The sequence below is a fragment of the Pteropus medius genome, unplaced genomic scaffold (assembly GCF_902729225.1).
Source record: "Pteropus medius unplaced genomic scaffold, Ma_sr-lr_union100, whole genome shotgun sequence".
NCBI classification, from domain to species: Eukaryota; Metazoa; Chordata; class Mammalia; order Chiroptera; family Pteropodidae; genus Pteropus; species Pteropus medius.
Window position 1 is genome coordinate 5,366 of NW_024350850.1, and position 9,121 is coordinate 14,486.

General features: G+C 34.3%; 1 pseudogene; it reads left to right on the plus strand.

Annotated features, from left to right (window-relative positions):
* The first annotated feature begins 1,601 nt into the window (after nt 1-1,601).
* Nucleotides 1,602-3,243, plus strand: LOC120584393 (heat shock transcription factor, Y-linked-like; annotated as a pseudogene).
* The last annotated feature ends 5,878 nt before the right edge of the window (nt 3,244-9,121 follow it).

Sequence of the window (9,121 nt, forward strand, 5' to 3'; positions counted from 1 at the left end):
AAATGAAACTCAGGGACCTTGGACTTAAAGAGGATTTTATGATTTTGACCTCAAAGGCAAGGGAAGGAAAAGCAAAAATAAATGAATGAGACTACATCAAACTTAAAAGCTTCTGCCTAGCAAAACAATTTGTCAGCAAGGTAAGGAGATAACCGTCTCAATGGGACAATATATTTGCAAGCAACGCCATGAATAAGGGCCTGATATCCAAAATATACAAAGAACTCATACAACCCAATAACAACAACAACAAAATGATCCATCAAAAACTGAGCAGAGGACCCGAACAGAAACTCCTCCCTAGAGGACATACAAAGAGCCTAAAATATAAAAAGATGCTCATCATCCTTAGCTATTAGAGAAATGCAAATCAAAACCACAATGAGAGAACATCTTCCACCTGTTAGAATAGCTATTGTCAACAGGGCAAGTAATAAATGTTGGAGAGGATGTAGAGAAAAAGGAACCCTCATACACTGCTGGTGGGACTGCAAATTGGTATAGCCACTATGGAAAACAGTATGGAGGTTCCTCAAAAAAACTAAGAATTGATCTACCATAAGATCCAGCAATACCACTACTGGGTACTTACACCAAAGGCTTGAAAACCCGTATTCAAAATATTGGCACACCGATGTTCATTGCAGCATTATTCACAGTGGCCAGTACATGGAAATTATGAAAGTGTCCTACGATAAATGATTGGATAAAGAAGCCATGGCACATATATTCAATGGAATGTTACTCAGTCATAAGAAGAGATGAAATAATGCCGTTATGACAACATGGATGCACCTCGAGATAATCATGCTAAGCAAAATAAGGCAGACTGAAAAAGTAGAAAATCACATAATATCATTAATATGTAGGGATATAAACCTAAAAACAACACATAAACAGGACAAAGAGATTCAGAGTCATGATAATGAACTAGGGGTTACCGAGTGCAGGGGATCGGGGAGGAGGGAAGAGGTATATGTTTAAAGAGGGTAATATAGTAGGGTTAGGGGAGGTCGAAGTGGGTAAAGGGGATCAAATATGTTAGCTGAAGGAAACTAGACTTTTGGTGGTATTCACACAATAGAATACATAGACATCAAATTATAATGTACATCTGAAAATTATATCTTGTATTAACCAACATTACCACAATAAACTTAATTTTAAATATTAATTAAGTAAATAGGTAAATAATGTCTGCAACTACTTCCCCAGAAAAAAAGAATATCTGTATATTCTTTAATTTGCAAAATGTAATTTCATTTTCTATTTTAAAGATGCTCTTAGTTTTCTAAGATAGCACATAGCAAATATACATATGGACCAGCAAAAAAAAGGATCTGCCGCAATAAGATTTTGCAGATTATACTACATAAATAACCAGCCAATTTTATGTTACCTGAATAAAATTTACAGAGTGAGAAGGAAACATTGGCTGCATGCTATGTTTAGTTGCTAGGAGACCAGACATTTTGTGATGTCAAAGCTACTCAGGGGGAGCATCATTCTGGTGATCTGGGTTGTTTATCAATGTAGGTCCACCAAGGCAGCATTTGAGGCTGCGGTATTCAAAACTAGATCAGTGACAAAAGTAGATGAAGAAAGATTTATTTGACGGGTCACGTTTCTTCAGAAATTCAAGGTGATTCTTCCAAAAATAAATCAACTGGTTCAGCAACCTCCATTAGATCTTCGTTGTATCATCACACATTGACTAGGCACTCAAACTTGAGATCTGTATCCAAAGAAAATTCTTTTTAGAGTTTTTCTGCATTGTCCATGATAAGAAGACCTAGTCACATATCTTGTGTCTCTGGACCAGATGAAGATAATGATTTTCGATGTATGACTTTTCCCAGGAAACTCTGGAAAATAGGTGAAAGCGATCAGTCTATTTGCTGGGATGGGAATGGAACTTGTATGGTGATTAATGAAGAACTCTTTAAGAAAGAAGTCCTAGAAGGAAAGGCCCCTTTCAGAGTATTTGAAACTGCAACTATGAAAAGTATAGTTTGACAGCTTAACATTCATGGATTTAGTAAAGTGCAACAGACTTTTCAGAGATCTGTTTCTCTAGCTGATATTCTGGCAGAAGAGAAAGAATTTTCTATTTTAAGCAAGGTGGTACAAAATTTAGTTAACTCTTATGATAGCTTAATAAATATATGAACATATATATATATATTATATATTTCATAAAAATATATGAAATGAAATAGTTTAAATATTTTTTCACAAAAATAAAAAATGGGCTTTCTAGATTATAAATAATGTTACTAGCAACTTTAAATCTCATCAGTGATCTCTTAAGGCAAGGTATTGAAAACACTTTATAGAGTGCATTCATTGTTATTTTAAATGTAAATACGATATTTTACTTGAGGACCATGCTATTTAAGTTTTTATTCCCAATAAGCGATTTTTGACAATAGTTAACAATATTCATGTGTTGATGATTGGTGACATTAACTTGGCATAATAACCTTGATAAATGAGATTTAGAGGTTAGGTTTCTTATAGTCTTGTGTCAGCAAATAACTTTCTCCTCTGTTTTTAGTTACACTTCTATCAAAATCCAAATTTTAAATGAGGCTGTCCTCAACTTTTACTGGAATGAAAAGAAGCGTTGGGATCAAAAATGCTTCTCCAGCAGCTTCAATAGCTCACAGTTTCAACAGGGAGAGCACTGGAACAGAGATTATTGTAAGTAATCATCATTCTGGTTTTCTTGCAGACACACGTAGAGAAAGCATATTTCCGACTTCCACAAATTTAAATACACCACCAAGAAGCAAGCCTGCCACCAGCCAGACAATTGCTAATACAACTGCTCCAATCAGAAGTGAATTTTCTCCTCCTTCCTCAACTTTAGGTAAACCATCAGGACAAACTGTAATGGACCAACGAGCTGTTTTGAATCAGATGACCATTTTTCAGATGCACTCATATGGCAGCTACACTCAAGCAAATGGCCACATCGTGAATTTTGTTATAAGCACAAGTTCTACTTCTCACTATATCATATCTCCCTTACAGAGAAGTTATTTTGGAAAGATTCAGCCTTCTAATTTTCCAACTAGATATCCTGATGTATCAGTCAATGATGGTCCTTTTACCAACTTGCAACTAGTGAGAAATCCATGGATCCCCATGCCAATGATAGCTGATATGTCTCCTGCCACACTTTCAAGGTCAACTTGTCAACCACCTTCATTAGCCAAACATCACCCTAATTACAAGTGAAGTACCAACGGGCTACCACACCCTGCAAAATAACAAATTTTAAAAATAATGTTGGCAAAAACCAGCAAAATGCATACAACCATCTCCTTTAACAATAAACTTGTATGTTCACCTCATGTGTTAATTTCCTTATTTTTGAAAGAGTTAAGAGCAAAATGATGCTTTTTTCCATAGTGGACTCTATACTATTGTTTAATATTTGCACCTTTGGTCATTAGGAATATTTAGATAAATTATATCTAATTAATTGTTTAAATGGATAGAGATCAAGGGAGTAAAGGAAAATGAAGAACCGAGTTAAGTAATATCTGAAACAGTACAGGATGAATCAAATGAAGGCCTATCTTGGGATGAGAAGAGGTGATAGTACATATCAAATCCAGAAAAGGCACCCATGCATTATTTACTTTAGCATTTTCTCAATTTCATTACTTTTTTCCTGTGATTTTAAAGTATAAGACCTTGGATTTCAGTTGGCAGAGTTGACTTCATTCAAAATGCATGTCACCCTTAAAAGAATGGCTCTAACCAGCTTTGTAATTGTGATCACCATGAAATTGAATACTCTAACCAGCTTTGTAATTGTGATCACCATGAAATTGAATACTCTAACCAGCTTTGTAATTGTGATCACCATGAAATTGTAAAGATCATATGCTTTTGTCATAGATTTCATCACTGTCTGCAAATACAGAATTTTATAAATATTTCAAATGTCTCTTTTTCTTCTACTGCCCTCAAGGCATGGAAGCTTATTCATGTCCTTTTCTCTTCCCTTTGTGAGTCCACTGAAGAAGAATCTCCCCCTAAAGTGGCCAACATATCTAATCAGCTCTTTCTGCTTCTGTAAACATGCTTGTTGCAAAGCCAGACATCTCAAGGTCAGGAAGAACTCATCCTCTTCTAAAGATGTATTGCTTTTGAGCCTGTTACAAAAGATGTATTACTCTAGTGTTCGTTAAATAGAAAATCCTATGATCTATATAACTGCCAGTAGCAACTTCAGAGGTCTGTAAGTCAGCCCATGCCTACTGTAACAATGTGAATATGAAAATAAAATTGCCCCTAAGTTTGGGACCCAGATTTTCAGAGCACAAGGTCTTCTGGGACTGCCATCATAATAAAATTAAGTTCCTCCAAACCTTCGAGTGCTGTTTGATTTCTCTCTGCTCTGATATTTTGCAACTTTTCTGCAACACCACCTTTAAATTTTCTAATGCATGTTTTTACCTTGCTTTATGTTTCATCCAGAAAGACTTAATACCTTATTGTGGCATTGACTGACTTTTAGACTCTGAGCTCAGTGCCTCACTCAGCATGGCTAGCAACTCTCTTGAAGATCTGGTTTCTGTGTTTCTTCCCTATCTTCCCTTCTCTATCTATCTCTTCCACTATTCATTCAGACCTACAAGTGAAGAAACTCTTCAGTCATGCATATGCCCACCTCACAAGCTGCCTCAACTCTTTCTCAGCATTAAAAAGCCTACTCCTTGCTTTTTTATACCACTGCTTAATGCATCTCAGCACAGATGTACCCTCTTTGAGTATTTCCTGCCAATTTTTTGTCTACATCGGCAGATATCTGGAACAGAGCCTGCCAGATAATATATTTTAATATTTATTAAATGAGCAATAATTAAATTTCATCTTACACCAATTAAAATCTATTTTCTTTTTCAAGACAGCAAGCTTCCCATATTCTTCAAGCTATTACTTGTTAATTTTCATTCTTCAACACAGGCTTTCTCTTCATAGTCCATGGGATAGATTGACAGCTATGGTTGCATTGAATTAAATAGGTCAAATAGAGAAAGATAATCATCGCATGACTTCAAGTACATGAGGAATCTAAAGAACAAAATAAACAGTAACAACAACAAAAAATGCACTAATAAACTCATAGACACAGAGAAAATTTGAGAGTTACTAGATTGGAGGGGGCTTGGAAGGGTAAAATAAAAGGCAGAGGGTTTAAGAGCTACAAATGAATATTTGCAGAATAAATATGGAGATATAGAACATAGCATGGGGAAGATGGTTAACAATGTACTAAATACGTAAAGGAGAAGGAAGTCATTTGGGAGTCATGTGGACCTCTGATTACTATGATGTACAATTGAAAAATACAACTATAATTGAAAACATACTCATTGAATTGTACAATGTAAATATGAATAACAAATTGTTTCTTTTATTTCGATAAAGTCAGAAAAAAAAAAGAATCTTATCCATAACCATTGTTACCTAAAGTTTCTGAGAGTCAGGGATCTGAGGTTGGAATAGCTGGATTTTCTGGTGAAGGCCTCTAACTAGGCATCAGGAATGATCTCAGGGATTGAATGTTGGAACAGAATAGAATCTCAGTTCTTCCTTGCCTGCTCTTCATATGGTGTTCTCAGTTCTTTGTATCATGGTTTTCTCTGTAAGGACAATTCACTATATGGGTGATTTGCATTATCGAAATAAACAAATAGATGGTAGGCAAGAAAACATTCCTGTCTTTTCTACTTTAAGAAGTACAATAACAGGCTGTTTGCTATAGTCTGGAAGCAAATCATCAGTTCTAGGTCACTCTTAAGATGGTAGGGTACTGATTGACAGAGCCAGAGGAATAGAAATAAATTTTTGAGTTCTTTAGTGAATAGACATTTATAAAACTTATGAATTGATTACCCAATATCGCTAGTATTTTCCTGACTCTATACACAATTACTGACAGTATTGCTGACTATAAGCCAATGGAACAACATAGGTGGACCAAGAGGCCATTGTGCTAAGTGAAATATGTCAGACAGAGAAAAGCAAGAACCACGTGATCTCACTTATTTGTGAAATCTAAAAACAAAGTGAATGAGCAAATAAAACAGAAGAAGACATGTAGATACAAAGAATAAACTTATGGTTATCAGATACGGAGGGGGGCTGGGGGGCTGGATGAAATCAGGAATGGATTAAAAAAACAAATCGGTGGTAACAAAATAGTCATAGGGATGTAAAGTACAGCATAGGAGTGAATACATAAGAAGTAAACATTTCTTTAGGGTGATAATTATGTCTCAAAACTAAATAGAGATGACAATTCCACACTATTATAATTATGCTGAATTACACTGCATTGCAACACTTAATTTTCCTTCCTAAATTTTGTTTCTTTATAACTTTTAAATTAAATTTATTGGAGTGATGTTAGTTAATACAATCAAACACATTTCAAGTTCACTCTTCAACAATACAACACATGTATATTGTACTGTGTTCAGTACTCAAAGTTAAATTTCCTCTACCACCAAATTTTGACCCCCTCTATCCCTATCTCCCTCTCCTTCCATTTTCCTTCTGGTAAACACTAAACTATTGCTTGTGTCCACGAATTCCCACTTATGGTGTTTGGATTTTATATCCCATGTGTGAATAAAATCCTATGGTTCGCAATACTTTTTATTTGACTTACTTCACTTAGCATGGTGATCTCAAGATCGATTCATGTTTATGAGTGAGTAGATCGTCATTTCTTATGGTTGAGTAATATCTGGTATATATATACCAAATCTTCTTTATCCAATCATCTATCAAAGGTACTTTTGTTGTTTCCATGTCTTGGCCACCATGAATAATGCTGCCATGAATATTGAGTGTACATTTCCTTACAGAAAAATATTTTCAAATTATGATAGATAGAGATCTCAAAGAAAGGTTCCTGGGTCAGAGGGTAAATCTGTTCTTAATTTTGGAGGATCCTCCATACATTTTCCCATAGTGGCTGTACCAGTTTACATTCCTCTCAACAGTGTATGCGGATTCCTTTTTTCCCAACAACCTCTGCAATACTTGGTATTATGCCTTTTGTTATTAATAGACATTCTTACATAACCTACATCTAGTCTAATCCTAAATTCTACACTAGCTCTCAATCTCACCTTAATCATAAACTTAAGTCAAAATCAAACCCTAAATCACCTTGGCACGACATCAAGCTTAACATCTCTATTACAGAATAAAAGAGACAGCAAAGAATTGAAAACCTGTTTAAAGAAATAATCACTAAAACTTTTCAAATAATGTGACAAATACAGATATACAAGTCCAGAAAGTGCAGAGTCTAAAGTAAGATGAGGTAAGAGGCCCATACCAAGATAACAAACAAATGTGGGTGAGAATGTGGAGGATAGGAAGCCCTCATACACTCTAGGTGAGACTGCAAAATGGTACAGGGTCTGTGTAAAACAGCATGCAAGATCCTCAAAAAAATTAATAATTGATGAATTGACCTTTTTCCCCAGCAAGTTCACTTGTTAGTGCTTACTCGAAGAAAATCAGAACACAATTTTGTAAAGTTTTATGCAGCCCCATTCCCGTTCATGGCAGTCTTATTCACAAGATATAAGAGCCAAGATATAAGAGCAACCTACATGTCTATGATATATGATGGGATAAACAATTTATGATACATATTCACAATGGAATTTTATCCAGCTATTTTAAAAACTGAAATCTTATCATTTGCCACAACATGTATGAACAGAGCGTGTATTGTACTAAGTGAAATTTCAGTCAGAGAAAGACAAATACCATATGATCTCACTGATACACAGAATCCAAAGAACAAATGAAACAAACAAACTAAACTAAACCAGACTCAAAAATATGCAAGACAAACGAGATTGCCGTGTTTTAGATGTTTCCATAACATCAAGTCATCTTCTATGTCCTCTTAGATTTCCTACTCAAAAATTATTTACAGATTGAAGAACCTTCCCTGGATGCCTGCCCTAAACTTTGTTATTAAAATCATACTTTAAAAGAAAATTTCTAATAATGATAAAACAGAAGTAAAAGATTTAACATAGGAAGAAATTTAAATTATCTATTCACCATTACATAATTTTAACTGTACAGTTGATTAAGACCTCAAACAAATTGTTGGTAACTACAAATACAATAAATTAAAGGATATAAATCAACGTGCATAAAATTGTTCCTGTACACTAACAATGACCTTTCTAAGAAAGAAATTTTTAAAAAGGTACACTTACAATAGTACTCATATGAATAAATATTAGAAATTTCATTTCAAAAAAGATGAAAGACATGTATACCAAACACTGATAAAATAATTTTTTAAGTCACACAAAAACGAAAAGATATTCTGAGTACATGAATTAGAAGATGGGCTATGGTTAAAATGTTCAACCACCTAAATTACCCACAAATTTAATGCAATCCATGTCTTTCATTTTAAAAATACATTCACAGGATTTAGAATGCTGTGACACCCTTTTTTGACATTTTAAATACACAAACTCTGATTGCATGCTTTTGACAAAATTACAGTATTTCTTTTCTTTGTTCCTTTGTAAAGAAAAAATGTTTCAAGCTACTCATCTTGCTCTTAATTCAAGATTATCTCTTTGTCTCTGACTTTCAGCAATTTTAATACTATTTGTATATGTGTATGTGTGTGTGTGAGTGAGTTTATTTTGTGTGAGGACTGACTAATTTTTTCAAACGCATTGGCCAATTATTATTTAATCATTTTTATCTCATTTTTTCTTTTTCCTTTTCTTATTCAGATTGTAATTATTGTCATAGCACATTTCATAGAGCCCCACAGTACTTTGATGTTCTCTTCTTTTTTCTTTTGAATTTATGTTTGTGTAACTTCTGTTGACATAACTCAAGTTTACTATTTCTGTGACACCTTCGCCTAATATACGTCTGTGCTCGTGATAGTCATTTATTAATTTTTCTGTTGTTTTGTTCTTCTTGTCACCATTTTCTCATTTCCATTTGACTCTTTCTTTTAGCTTCCAGCACAAAGCTGTAATTACTGTAATCAGTCGAGCTTTCCTTTGACCGTTTAACCATAGTAATCAACAGA